Consider the following 14,147-nt stretch of genomic DNA (forward strand, 5'->3'; position numbering starts at 1 on the left):
CAATGAGGATGCTAACATCATGTCAGCTTAATTATAATATAAACTATATATGTTTCAGATACTTTTATCCCCTCTTTTTTTTTTTTTGAGACAGAGTCTCAGTCTGTTGCCCGGGCTAGAGTGCCGTGGCGTCAGCCTAGCTCACAGCAACTTCAAATTCCTGGGCTCAAGCAATCCTTCTGCCTCAGCCTTCAGAGTAGCTGGAACTACAGGCTTGTGTCACCATGCCCGGCTAATTTTTTTCCATATATTTCTAGTTGTCCAGCTAATTTCTTTCTATTTTTTTAGTAGAGACAGGGTCTTGCTCTTGCTCAGGCTGGTCTGGAACTCCTGAGCTCAAATGATCCGCCCACCTCAGCCTCCTAGAGTGCTAGGATTACAGGAGTGAACCATCATGCCCAGTCGCTTTTATCCCTTTTACTGAAACAGAAAATTGGATAATTTTTAGTGCATTGATGTTCAACATTTTTAAATGCATTTTATCTACTGAAATGCTCATAGGGCTTTTCCTTATTTCAGCAATGCAGAATGTTATTTAGTATATGGACTCAGCAACTATAAAAGAATCTCAAGTAAGAATAGCTTAAAGAAAATCAAAGTCTACTTTTTTTTTTTAATAATAGACCAGGCATAAAGAGAGCAAGTTGTGGCCCCATTCTTATATTTTTCACAGGAATATTGTATATGATATCAACATTTCTGTAAGCATAAGATGAAAAAGAGTGATATTAGGTAAGCTTCTTATGATTTAAGAGAACTGACAGAAAGTTAAACCCATTATTGTGTTTCACATCCTTTTGGCCAGAATTTAGTCCCATGACAGCATGTATTTGCAAAGAAGGCTGGGATATGTAGTATGCTATTCTGCATTCTACAGAATACACATTTTAAAAAAATGTATTTCTTGTAAAGCTTATGTTTAGATAAAAATTGCATTTATATGGAAGAAGGAGAAATTAAATACCAGGGAACAATATATGGCCCTGGAATGTGTGGTGAAATATACTAATCAATTTTTTAACTAATTTAACTAATTTAATTTTTTTCATTTCTGGGATGATGCAATTAGCTCATTCTGAATCATCATTTTTTTTTTAAATAGTGCTGATTTTCTGTTACTATGTGCTTTAAGACTTTTTTTCACAAGAGAGATTGGCCTAGAAGGTTTTTTTTCTTATACGGTTCTAGTCTGTTTTGTTATCAAAGTTTTGCTAATCTTTAAAAAACTAATTTAGACGTAAACTCACTTTTAAAATTCTTCTTTCTTATATATATTAGAATTATTTTCTTGTAGTTGGGTCTACTTTTTGCATGAAGATATTATCGACCTAAAATCACTTTAGTTACTGAGATTTTCTGACCATACCGATGCCTATATTAACACATGTGAAGTGAGGGTTTGACTCTTTTCCTTTCCTCCAAATGTGAAGTGTTACAAAAGTTTTAGTTGTTCTACTGTTTGTTCTGTTGTAACTTTCTGCTTAGTTTTATGTCCCTTTTATTCTTATGATGCCAGTAAAAATCCTTTCTCCAGCTTAATATGAGGAGTCTCTTATTTGTACTCCTTACCCCGGGCTAGAATTTACATATATATAAATATATATATAAATGTATGGCTACTACTCAGAGAAGTCTTTATTACATCATGAAAATTTGGTGGGGGGGGGGGGGGCAGATGGCAGACTAGAGCAGAAATTCAAGGTGTCCGGGTTTTGTCGGTACAGATGAAGACAAAAGCAAGTTTTGATTATTTAATACCTTCTAGATGTTCTTTATTTCATTTTTACTCTCTGTGAAATTCTTTCTGTTTTGTCACATCAGCAATGTAGGTATAAACATATTTAGTCTCCCCACCACACCCAAACCCCTCTGCCACCAACACACCCCTCCCCAATCTTTTTAGCTTCTGCTAGTAGGACAGTCAATTCTGTACCAGGTCTGCTTTATTGCCAGAAAGAGAAGTGACAGGGAACATCTGGATCATATCTCCTCTCTCTCTCTCCTCCATCCAGAATCTCTGTCATTAAATGGTATAAATTATTTAACATAGATAGACCTAGAGGACATTATGCCAGACAGAGAAAGACAAATACTGCATGATCTCACTCACATGTGGAATCTGAAACAGCCCAATTCATAGAAGCAGAGAGTAAAATGGTCATTGCCAGGGGCTGGGGTAGATGGAAATGGGAAGGTGTTGGTCAAAGGGTACAAAGTTTCAGATATGCAAGATAAATCAGTTCTGGAGATCTGTACAATGTAGGGCTTATGATTAACAATACACTATTGTATATTTTCAAAATTTGCTAAGAGGACAGATCTTATGTTAAGTACTCTTACCACATCAGGAAACCAAAACAAGACAAAACAAAAAGTGGGGGGATGGCAGACAAAAGGAAACATTTGGAGGTGATAGGTAAGCTTAATTACATTGATTGTGGCGATGGTTTCACAGGTGCTTACTTATTTCCAAATACATCAGGTTTTATATACTTAATATCCACAGCTTTCTGTAATATCAATCATACTTCAATACAGTGGTGTAAAAATAAACGTATATACCTGACTACAAGATTCAGTTCTAAATCCCTCACTATGCATCAGAATTGACCACAGAATGCTATTTCTGCTCCTTAACTATACATTACAGGAATCTCAAATATTAATATGGGCTCAATGGACCATTCTTTCATGTTCTGAAACTTTTTTTTCTCAATTCATGTTTCTTTTAATACAGCTTGGGCTACTACTCAGAGTCCGATTTGGAGGGAGGGGCCAAGAAGAGAATCTGTGCGGAGGGGCCAGATGGCGGCCTAGAAGCAGCCTGTGCACGCCGTTCTCATGGAAGGGATCAAAAGTGGTGAGTAGATATTTGCCTTCCGATGGATTAAGAGTGGGTATTGAGGATCAAGAGAGAGCTGATGGATGGCTCTCAAAGTTAAACAGAGGGAAATGGGGCAACTTGCTCAGCAGGATGGGAAGTACACGTGGGGAAGGGACAGAGGAGAGAACCCTGGGGTTCCACACTCGCTCCGTGGACGTTGCAATTGGGCCTACAGGATGGCCGCTCCACTACAGCAGGCTGCTGAACAGACAAAGGGAGCCGACTGGAGACTGTGCAGCAACATTGATCCGAAGAGAAGGTAAAGTGGGATCCTGCTGGCTTACAAACCCTAAGCACGGCGGCTGGCATCATTTTGAGATCTTAGTCCCCGAGTGCTGCATCTATCCAGGGCTCAGATTTGTTGCTGCCACCTCCTCGTCGGCCAGGCTGGGCCTGGGAGGGAGCAGGGAGGCCAGGTGCTCTTGTGTGCCCACGGGCAGCTACCACATGCCCCCACCGCTACTGGGGGATCCTGGCAGAGTGGGCGCCCAGGCACTTGGCAGCCAGTGCCACTGCCTGGGCAGCCCTGCCCAGCCACAGCTGCCGTGGGACCCGACGGAAAGAGAGCCTGCAGCCCCAGGCTCCTGCTGCTGCAGTGGATGGCATAGCCGCAATGCCATTGCCTGGGCAGTAACACCAAGAGATCAAGTGGTAGAAAGGAAAGGACTCTAATAAGCTCAATCAGAAATGAAAAAGGAGGCATTACAGTGGATACCACGGAAACATAAAATACCATCTGTGACTACTAAGAAAACTTTCCACGCACACTAGAACTCTAAAGGAAATGGATAAATTTTTGGAAACACCCTACCTTCCAAGCTTGAATCAGGAAGAAACAGAAATCCTGAACGGACCAATAATGAGTAGCAAGATTGAAACCATAATAAAAATCTCCAACAACAACAACAAAAAAAGCTCCAGACCATATGGATTCACAGCCAAATTCTACAAAGAACTGGCACCTGTACTACTGAAACTGTTCCCTAACATTGAGAAGAAAGGAATACCCCCTACCTCATTCTATTAATACAAAGCCAGTATCACTCTGAAACCAAACTCAGGTATGGACACAACAAAAACTAAAACTACAGACCAATATCCCTAATAAATATAGATGCAAGAATCCTCAACAAAATGCAAGCAAACAGAATCCAACAATACATCATAAAGATAATTCACCATGATCAAGTGGGTTTCAAATGAGCAACAAACCTATGAAAAAATGCTCAACATCACTAATCATCGGGGAAATGCAAATTAAAACCACAATGAGATACCACCTTACTCCTGTCAGAATGGCCATTGTTAAAAAGTCACAAAATAAATGTTGGTGCAGATGCAGTGAAAAGGGAACCACTTATTCACTGTTGCTGAGAATGTAAACTAGTACAACCGCTGTGTAAAGCAGTGTGGAGATTCCTCAAAATACTAAAAATAGATCTACGGTTCAATCCAGCAATTTTGCTACTAGGTATCTACCCAAAGGAAAAGAAGTTATTTTATTAAAAAGACACAGGAATGTTTATTGCAGTACAATTCACTATTGCAAAGATATGGAATCAGCCTAAGTGCCCATTGACTTATGTTAACGGTTGGTAATAAGTACCATGCATCTGATGAGTGGATAAAGTAAATGTGTTATTTTTTATATTAATATTGGTAATAAGTGCCATCCAACTGATGAGTGGATAAATACAATGTGGTATATATGTGTATACATACAAGCACACACACACACACACACACACACACACCATGGAGTACTACTCAGCCATAAAAAGCAATGAACTAATGTGTTTTGCAGCAACTTGGTTGGAACTGGAGATCATTATCCTGAGTGAAGTGTCTCAGGAATGGAAATACCACATGTTCATAGTTATAAGTGGGAGTTAAACGAGGGATATATATGGTCATAAAGTGGTGTAACAGACATTGAAAACTAAGAAAGAGGGAGAGTAGGAGGGGGATGAGAGATAAAAGTTTACCTATTGGTAGACTATTCCGGAGACTGCTACACTCTGAATGCCCTGACTTCAGCATTATACAATTCATCCATTTAACAAAAAACATTTGTACCGCCCACAAACTATTGAAATAAAAAAAAAAAAACATGAAACATAGAAAAGAAAATAAAAGAAAATCCTCTTCACTTTTTTGCCTTGCTGCCTATGATATTGATATACTATCTACCTGGATTGGTTTTTATTCTTAAATCTACCTATCAAAATCTTACTTATTGTTAATAATGAGTTCAAGATACTCACTTTTCAGGTCCACTAGCCATTGTAATATCTCCCTTCTTAATATTACTAAAATACTTTTTCAAAGGCCCTTCAAAATAAAGTAACTTCCTGATTCATATTATAATCATTATTCTAAGTGCCTATCCATCTCCCTAAACCACATTATCTCTGAGAACAGAGACTATGCTTCGATTACCTTGGAATCTTCATGGAAACTTAGTACTTTATATGTATTAATGTGGTAGGCAGTATACATTTATTGAATTTAATTACATTTCCCTTTTTTTCTTTTAAATCACAGCACAATAAATGTAGATTCCTAAAGTTATCCATATTAGGCATTGGAGATATAGTCCACTGACACTTAAATTTTATAAAATAAGTGAAACAAAATTTTAAAAAAAGCATAGAGGACACTTTAACAGGGGATTTTTATGAGTGGGAGGATTTAGCAGGATTCCCCATGAGCCTCTCATAACTATGCAGCTGTACTGCTGGCTGAAGTCTGCAGTTTAAGAGATATTTTCTAAGTCTGTTGTTTTTATTAATTTGAGAAGAAGAGGTTTCTGTAAAAGAAAAAAAATCCAAGATTTTTTGTTTCCTTTTCCATCACTCACGGTCACCATAATGTCAACACCATTTAGGTAAAATCTTAGGCATTCGAAATGTGCAGCTTCATCCAGCTGCAAGAACTAAAAGTCTAGAGTGCTGTAGACTAACCAGTAAAATATGTCTGAGGGTGTTAGTAACAATTAGCAGGTGTGTACCTTCCCCAGAAAGCTTGCATATGACATGAAATGTGTGAAGGAGTACACTTGGATTTCATAAGAATTACATATAAGCAAATAAAAAAGTATCTCTTTTTATTAATGGGTCTTAAAGAATTGGAATTATTCAACCATGTAAACATGTGCTACAAAAGAGTGTCTCAGCCCTCATCAAAGTCAGCATGCACATTGAATATGAGCATGGACCCTACTAACCAATAGTCTGTCTGCAAATCTCTCTTCTTTTCCATTTTATCATGAGGATTAAAATCCTCCGCGAAGTACTTAATTTTTCTCTTAGTTTCCTTATATATAAAATGAAAATAAAAATACCAAACTTAGTATTATGAGAATTCAATATAGTAACATAAGTATAGGTTCTGGCCGAAGATGAGCAACCATTAAATATTAGTGATCTTTTTTTAAAAAGAAAATATTTTTTATTATTGGATAACAGACTCCTCGCCTTCCACCCCTTCCATGTCTTCCATTCTTCCTTTTCTTGTTTCTGCATCTTCAGCCTATTCATTTATTCTTCTTCTTGACTATGCCCACACCCTTCCTCTCCACTTTGCCAAAACCCACACAATTAATCAGGTCAATAATGCACTTACAACCCACTAAGTCTCCTTCCTTTCTGTTCTTTGTGATTTCCACCTTACCAATCCCTACCTTTCAATAACCCCTATTGCCCAATTCCTCTCCCCATATTCATAAACTGAATCAAGTCACTAAGCAATAGTGACTGATTCAACTGACCTCAGCTGGGCCCTTATTGAATCTCAGCAATTCTTTTATTTATCACTTGTTGACTCCCCATTGCATTCCTCCCTGCAGCTGTTCCAAATGTTTCTGCTGTGCTCAAATCCCTAATCCCAGCCCTCCTCCCTCCCTCTTAGCACATAACCTCACCTCCTACTGAGAAAATTAAAACCATCCCAACCTAAGCTTACACAATTGTCCTCCTCTCTCACTCAAAAAAAAAAAAAACCCTCTGTGCATCCCTCTTTGCTTTTGCATTGTTTTGAAGAACACTTTTTTTTTTTTTTTTTTTTTTGGCAAGGAAGCATCATGTTCTTGTAGAATGCTTTGCATCTGGAGTCAGACAGACCAAGTTAGATACTTTGTGTTGACACAGTATGACCTTGACAAAATTTTCAATTTTGCAGCCTCAATGTCATCAGCTGTAAAACAGAGGTAATAATTTCTACCTCACAGGTTAGTAAAGAATAATTAGCAGATTTTTTGATAGATAGTAAATACTTTACAAATTACAGCTATAGTATTATTTGAAAAGCCAAAGCCCTCATTCTACAAAGCCCTCCTGAGTCTATCTGTCCTTACAATGATGGTGGTGATAATGATGATGTGATGATGATAAATAATAATCTCCCAGCTTTTCTTAGTAAGTTAGTTCCTCAATTGTCTCTTTTCTTTCTTAAATCTTTAATTCAATCTAATTAATTGGATAGTTCTTTCTGCTTTATATATGGTTAAGTTGTCCTTTTTCTTTAAACAAAAAATTAAATTACCCTCTTTTCATGGTAACATAACCCATTGCCCAACTTTTGACCAGTGTCCTTAAGAAAGTTGTCTGCACTAGCTACTTTTTTTTCTTTCTCACGCAGTTCTTAAAACCCTTAATATAACTTCCCACTCTATTGCAACTGTTCTTTGAAAAGCACCATTTAACTCATGTTCATCCACCTACTTTGTGGTGGGTACATAGCAGAAAGCAGGATACAGTGGTTTCTGAATTCTTAGAGATTTCAGCCGAATATGAAGGCACACACTGAGCAATTCACACAAGTGTTATCAATGTTGGAAAAGTAGAGTACAAGAGGCAATAGAAATGAGACTTAATTAGTCTGGAGAACTAGTAAAATGGTGCCACTGAAAGTGACCTGAAGCAAGAGTTATACATAAGAGAGTAGCAGAGAAAGGTGAAGAATCCAGAAAAAAAGAAGAATATGTGTGTATACCCTCATATGAAAATGAGAGTAAGGAACTAACTAGGAGAGAGTGATTTAGGAGAAACCTTATAGAGTTTTTATGCCATAATAACATTGGGGGATTTCTCCTAAAAGAGAAAGGAAATCATTTGAGCTTTGAAGTGGAGAACTATTAAGATAACCATGTTTTTATTTTTAAAATATCAATCTGACCTCAAGTAATGAGATACCACTCATGAGGCTACTGTCCATGGAAGAGAAGTGGGTGACTTGGACTAAGGTGTTGGGGATATAGAGAATAAGAAAGATTCAAGAAATATTTTAAGAGCTAGAATCCATGGGATTTAGTGATTAATTGCATACGAGGAAGCAATGAAATCATAGGAGATACCAACCAACAGATTTCTGTCTTGAGCAACTAGAGATGGTTACTTATTGAAGTAGGTAAAGTAGCAAAGACATACTGGTAAAATAATAAACACTTATGAACACTATGTGTAAGGAATCTGCTACAGAACACTATATGGATTATGCTCTGTGATTTAAATACCACTGTAATCATTTTATAGATGAAGAAATTAAAACTTGTTTAAAGGAACATACTAAATGAGAAACAGCTGAGCTTCAACCTCAGGTACCCTTGTGTTAGGGAAAGATGAGCAGTTTAATTTGGGGCATTTTTCATATTTAATTCTTCCAACTTTTTTGATTCACGTCCTGCTATTTGCTAAACCCTATATCTGGTTCAGATCTCTGTGTTTAATTTGCATTCATCCTCTCATTTATATTCCCATTGCCATTACTCTCAACCACCACAAATCTTGGGAATTACAATTATTCTAAGCACTATTTCCTTTCCTTGTAGGTTCTTCAGATTTCATCACAAATTGTACACCATATATTAATAACATACATAAGCCTTATGTCAAAATTATTTGGATTTCCCCCATAATTTACACGTGGATTTATAGGCATCAAAGACAGAACTATATTTTTACTCATTTTATGGCTACCACATGCCATTGCATAGGATAGAAGCTGCCTATTTCTTAGATTAAATAAAAACAACTTTTGAAAGTATTTTTTTCATAGTTTTAGAACTGGCTTATTTTTTAAGCCCTGTTACTTGAGTCTGATAATAGATGGCCCTATATTAGTTTTCTGAAATTTTTTATTCAACAAAAAATAGACACAATTATAAGCCAAAAAGGATATCAGCAATTTGACATCCCTAATATAAAACAGAATCATACTTAAAGTTAAGCAAATTTGAATATCTGTTCAATATTTTTTCTAGAAGCCTTCAGAAAGTTTCTAAAACAATTGCCTCTCTTCTTTAATCACAAAGTTAATCAAATCATGCATAAGATTATTTATGAAATTTTGTTTATAGTATTGAAAAAGTAGATAATTTGAAATATACATCATAATTGAAATGGCCAAATAAAATTTATATTATGTAATGTGTTTTTAAGATTAGCAATTTTATCCATTGATATTAGGCTATGTCTTGTGAAAATAGCAAGTGAAATAACAACACATAGAGTTTAGGGTCTTTACATTTAACAAAAAAAACAACATAGATTTATGGATAAAGTTGTATGTATAGAAAGGAATATTATATGGAAGGATAAATACCTCTTAACAATGGCTACCCAAGGGAAAGGGAGACAGGAAGTTGGGATTAGGCATGCTGGTCAAAAGGACCTTAATCTCAGTTATTATGCTTTAATTTTTTGAAAGGATAATGTTTTAGATATTGTTTAATTTTAAAATTATTTACTTATGTATATTTATATAATTTTTTAAAGATGTTTTCTGCATTGTGAATAATTTCCTTAGAATTAAGAGAACCAGTTTCCTGTCTTATTAATATTTATAGTTTACCCCAATAGCAGATACTACAAGTTACTATTGGCTTTTTATACTTGCCAAAAGAAACAGATTTATGTTTCAATTAAGTTATGTTTTTTATAAGTAAAAATAAATTGGCATTATGGGAACCTTTTATTACTTAAAACCATCATTAAAGGAGAGGTAACAAATCGATGTTTATTAAAGGAACTGAATTCTGAGATACCATGAAATATAAGTAACATTAAGATATTGGTACATCTTTATAAAAAAATAAAGTCAACAAAGAGGCAAGAAAATATTAGATCCATAATAGAGATATAATTGGTCTCAGCTAGAAAGAATCTCGGAATAGTGTCTACTCTGGTTCAAGATCACTTGGGTACAAACCTGGTTAAAATATTCTTTAAGTGGCATGAACCAGTTGTTTAATTTCTCTGTGTCTCAGCTCCCTCACAAGTAAAATGGGAATAACAATAAATCATAGGTTATATGTCAGAAAAAAAATCTTGGAATTCTGATAACTACATAAGCAAGAGTTTGATAAAATTGGCTGTTTACATTTTCCATTGTAAATTACCTTACAGAAATTGATTGGCATAGGTACAAATTAGTTGTAAGTGGACAAAAATTGAGGAATTTCTCAGCTGATAGATTCCAAAGTTTTTGTGTCCTCAAAAAACTTTATCTATTATATGTGAAAAAAGAAAAGGGGCTTAGGTTGTAGAGCAGTTTGAGAATAGAGAAGATATGAAACATCACTTGGAGAATGGGATAGAAAGCTGATACAAAAAAGCAAATGTTTGAGAAGGCCATAAAACTGTGGCATTATGAGTGTGTGTGTATGTTTGTGATTATTTTTCCTAGTATCACTCAGTAACCATGATGTAGATTCAAAAAAAGCAATGACAGAATTTGCCCAGATCTATTGTCATTATCTGGATGTAATAGACAAGGAAGATGGGATAGAACAAAGACAGTCACAGTCATCAACACGTAGATGAGAGAAAAATATTCAAGGAACATTTAGAGATAGAATTGGATAAAATAGTTTCAGATGAGAATGAGATTTTTCTGAAATGAAGAATAATGGACAGGAAGAGGTTTAAAGATCATGGGGCATACTGACTATAATTCCCAACTCTGACATATATAAAATATGACACAGTAAGCATTCTCCATTTTAGGAAAATTGTGATATCAGGAAAGATCTAGGTTTCAGACAGGGCCAACAAATGGGTAAAATATTCAGGGGAGAATATAGTAATGCTTTTCTATGGTCTTATGCCCTAATTTTTGGATAATGGGAAAGACTTGAGGGAATAATGGAGTTATGAAACTTAAATCAAGCACACATCATTGACAGAACAATGAAAAAATAGCCTATGATTTTTTTTAATTGGGATAAACAAGTTATTGCAGTATTGAGCCTTTAGACATTAAGAAGATGGAAAAAAGTCAGAAAACTTCAATCTCCATGTTACTTTTCTTATGTTCTAAGCAAAGAGTTTTGAATAAGATTTTGGTGAGCTTACAAACAAGCAGATGCCTATCTTGATAAAGATGAAAATTGTGAATTCTCTTTAAAATGATCTTAAGTTTTGAAATCTTAAAAAACTGAGTCACGGGAAACATAAAAATATATGAGAGGACATAATTACTGAATTACATATTTATGAGTAGAAATATCCCAAAATTCTGGAAAAAAAGTTACAAGAAATAAAGTTATTACTCACTATATCCTTAAACTGTGAAGAGTAAATACAATTTTAGAATAATATTCAATGATGTTACTTTTACAAATTCTGCCTGGCATATGGCAAGTGAATTTTGGGTATACATGGAAAAAATGAATATAGTAATAGTTACAATTTATAAGAAAAAAATCACATTATCCAATTACATAAAATATATGATGTTTGAAAATTTGAATAGTGGCTCTAGTTCATGCCTTATTGAAAAACCCTGGCTCTAGGTCTACTGGTCAATTTGTATTAATATGTATTAGGCATGTTCATTATACCTGGATTCATCCCAATGTCCAAACCATTATAAGCTCTTTATTATGCGATTTTGGTAACAATGAGTAGGCCTTAATTAGGGTAATAATTTTCATGACATATCCACATTAATATTGACAAACAGGAACTATAGGGGTTCAATGAACTTTGCTTATAATTTTTTTTTATTTATAATGATATCAGTCCTTATTCTTAATGAAGTCAAAAGATAGAATAGGCAATCCAATGGCTTGTTGAAATGACTGTCCATTTTGATGACCATTAGCCAACTACAAAGTGCCCACTGTTAGGAGGAAACATAGTAAGCAATTATTGTGAAAGGCACATTAGCTGCGGCATCAAAATCCAGACTTTAGCCCACTTCTGCTATGCCTCTGACTTTGGACAAGTCATTACTATTTTTACATTTCAGCTTCTTTATCTATAAAGTGAAGACTCTACTGGATAGTACAAAAATTGAGAAGAACTTTAGAATTTATCTACTGATACTATTTCTTTCACAAATATAAAAAAATCTTTTTACTACTCACATACGTGGAGAGAGAGAATAAAATATATTTATGTTAATTGATACCAAACTTTGGCAGTACTTAAGTACACTGAATTCCAGAAATCCTAGGAACAAAATGCAAACCAGTACTTGGTGTGTACTATGCAAGCAGCACTCCCCAAAGTGGACTTCCTGAAGCATTGCACAACATTCTGGGACTGTCTCCAATTAGGGCAGGAGCTTCAGCTACATCTGGATAGCCAGTCTTACTGCATTTGGCTTTGTGCTTATGAAGCACCACACACCAGGTCTTGTTTTCTTCCCTGTGAGAGGATTAATGGAGTAAAGTTGTCTGTGTGTTGCACTAGGTCTGTGCTCATTAATTCAAGTCTGCCCCCCAAACTCACAAAAAGTCCAAAGTGATAGATCATGTGGTGACCTTCGCAAGAGTGAATTACTGAAGGTCATACTTGGACTCATTTGGTTTATGTGAACATCCAATTTAACAAAATATTTTCCACACCCAAGTAAATACAAACTAAAGTACAAAGACATGAAATTACTGTGGCAAGGAGAGTTTTTAAATCTGCATTCCTAGGCTAGTAAAATGCTTTTCATTTTGATTTTGGTAAAACCTAAAATGGCCTTTCACTTATTAATAATAAACACTTAGGATCTGCTCTGTGCAAGGCAATATTCTAAGTGGTTATGCATAACAATTTATTAATTCTTCATTTTAAAAACCCCATGATGACACTCACTGCTGTGATCAACAAAACTCAACTCTATCTCTGTCATTGTGAATAAATTCTATGTTTGCGTATGTATTCAAGCCACTCTCATATTTTCAATCCATTGGGAGCAGGTGAGTGGCTGGCTGAGCCTAAGCTAATCTAGCACCTCTTGTATTGTCCTGGATACAGCTGGAGCCCATTCTACTAAGTGAAGTATCACAAGAATGGAAAAACAAGCACCACATGTAGTTACCATTGAATTGGTATTAACTGATCAACACTTATATAGTAGTAACATCCATCAGGTGTTGGGCAAGTGGGAGGGGGAGGAGAGGATGGGTATATACAAATCTAATGGGTGTGGTGCGTGCTGTCTGGGGGATGGACATGCTTGAAGCTCTGACTCTAGTGGGGCAAAGGCAATATATGTAACCTAACATTTGTGCCCCCAAAGTATGCTGAAATAAAAAATAAATAAATAATAAATAAATAAAAATGTAGCTGCAAGAGGAAAGGCCATCTTTTGTTTAATTTAACATTTTTCATGGTTTCATTTTACTTTATTTATTTCCTTTATTTGCTATAATTCTGTCATGTTACTTGTGCAGTTCCTTTAAAAATTTGTTTTAAATAGCTTTCATTTCACAATCTGACTTCATGCACTATTATTCCATTTCATATATGGTATAAAATAGCCTATAACAATGTACTTCAATTTTTCCCTTCCCAATCTTTGCACTCTTTTTGTCAGACATTTTATTTCTACATTTCTTATAACCCCCATAATATTTGCTTTAATCATCAATTATTTTAAGTGAATTTAAATAAGAAGAAAATTTCTCATCTTATTAAGAAACTTCTTTAACATTCCTTGTTATTCAGGTTTACAGATAACAATTTCTTTCAATTTTTTTGCCTTTATTGTTAAAGATATCTTTGCTGGGCATATAATTCTAGGTAGAGAGTTAATTTTTCTACTTTAAATTCTTTGAAGATGTTGCTCAACTGTTTTATTGCTGGCTGTGTTTTTAGGAGGAAATCTGCTATCATACTTATCTATATTCTGCTAGACATAATGTGTGCTTTTCCTCCAGTCTGGATCAGTTTGATTATGGTTTACCTTAATATGTATATGTTTCTGTGTATTGGGGTATGTGTGTATGTGTGTGTGTGTAATATAATTTTGTTTGTGCTTGGGGTTT

This window comes from Eulemur rufifrons, chromosome 4 (genome assembly GCF_041146395.1).
Source record: "Eulemur rufifrons isolate Redbay chromosome 4, OSU_ERuf_1, whole genome shotgun sequence".
In the NCBI taxonomy this organism is placed as follows: Eukaryota; Metazoa; Chordata; class Mammalia; order Primates; family Lemuridae; genus Eulemur; species Eulemur rufifrons.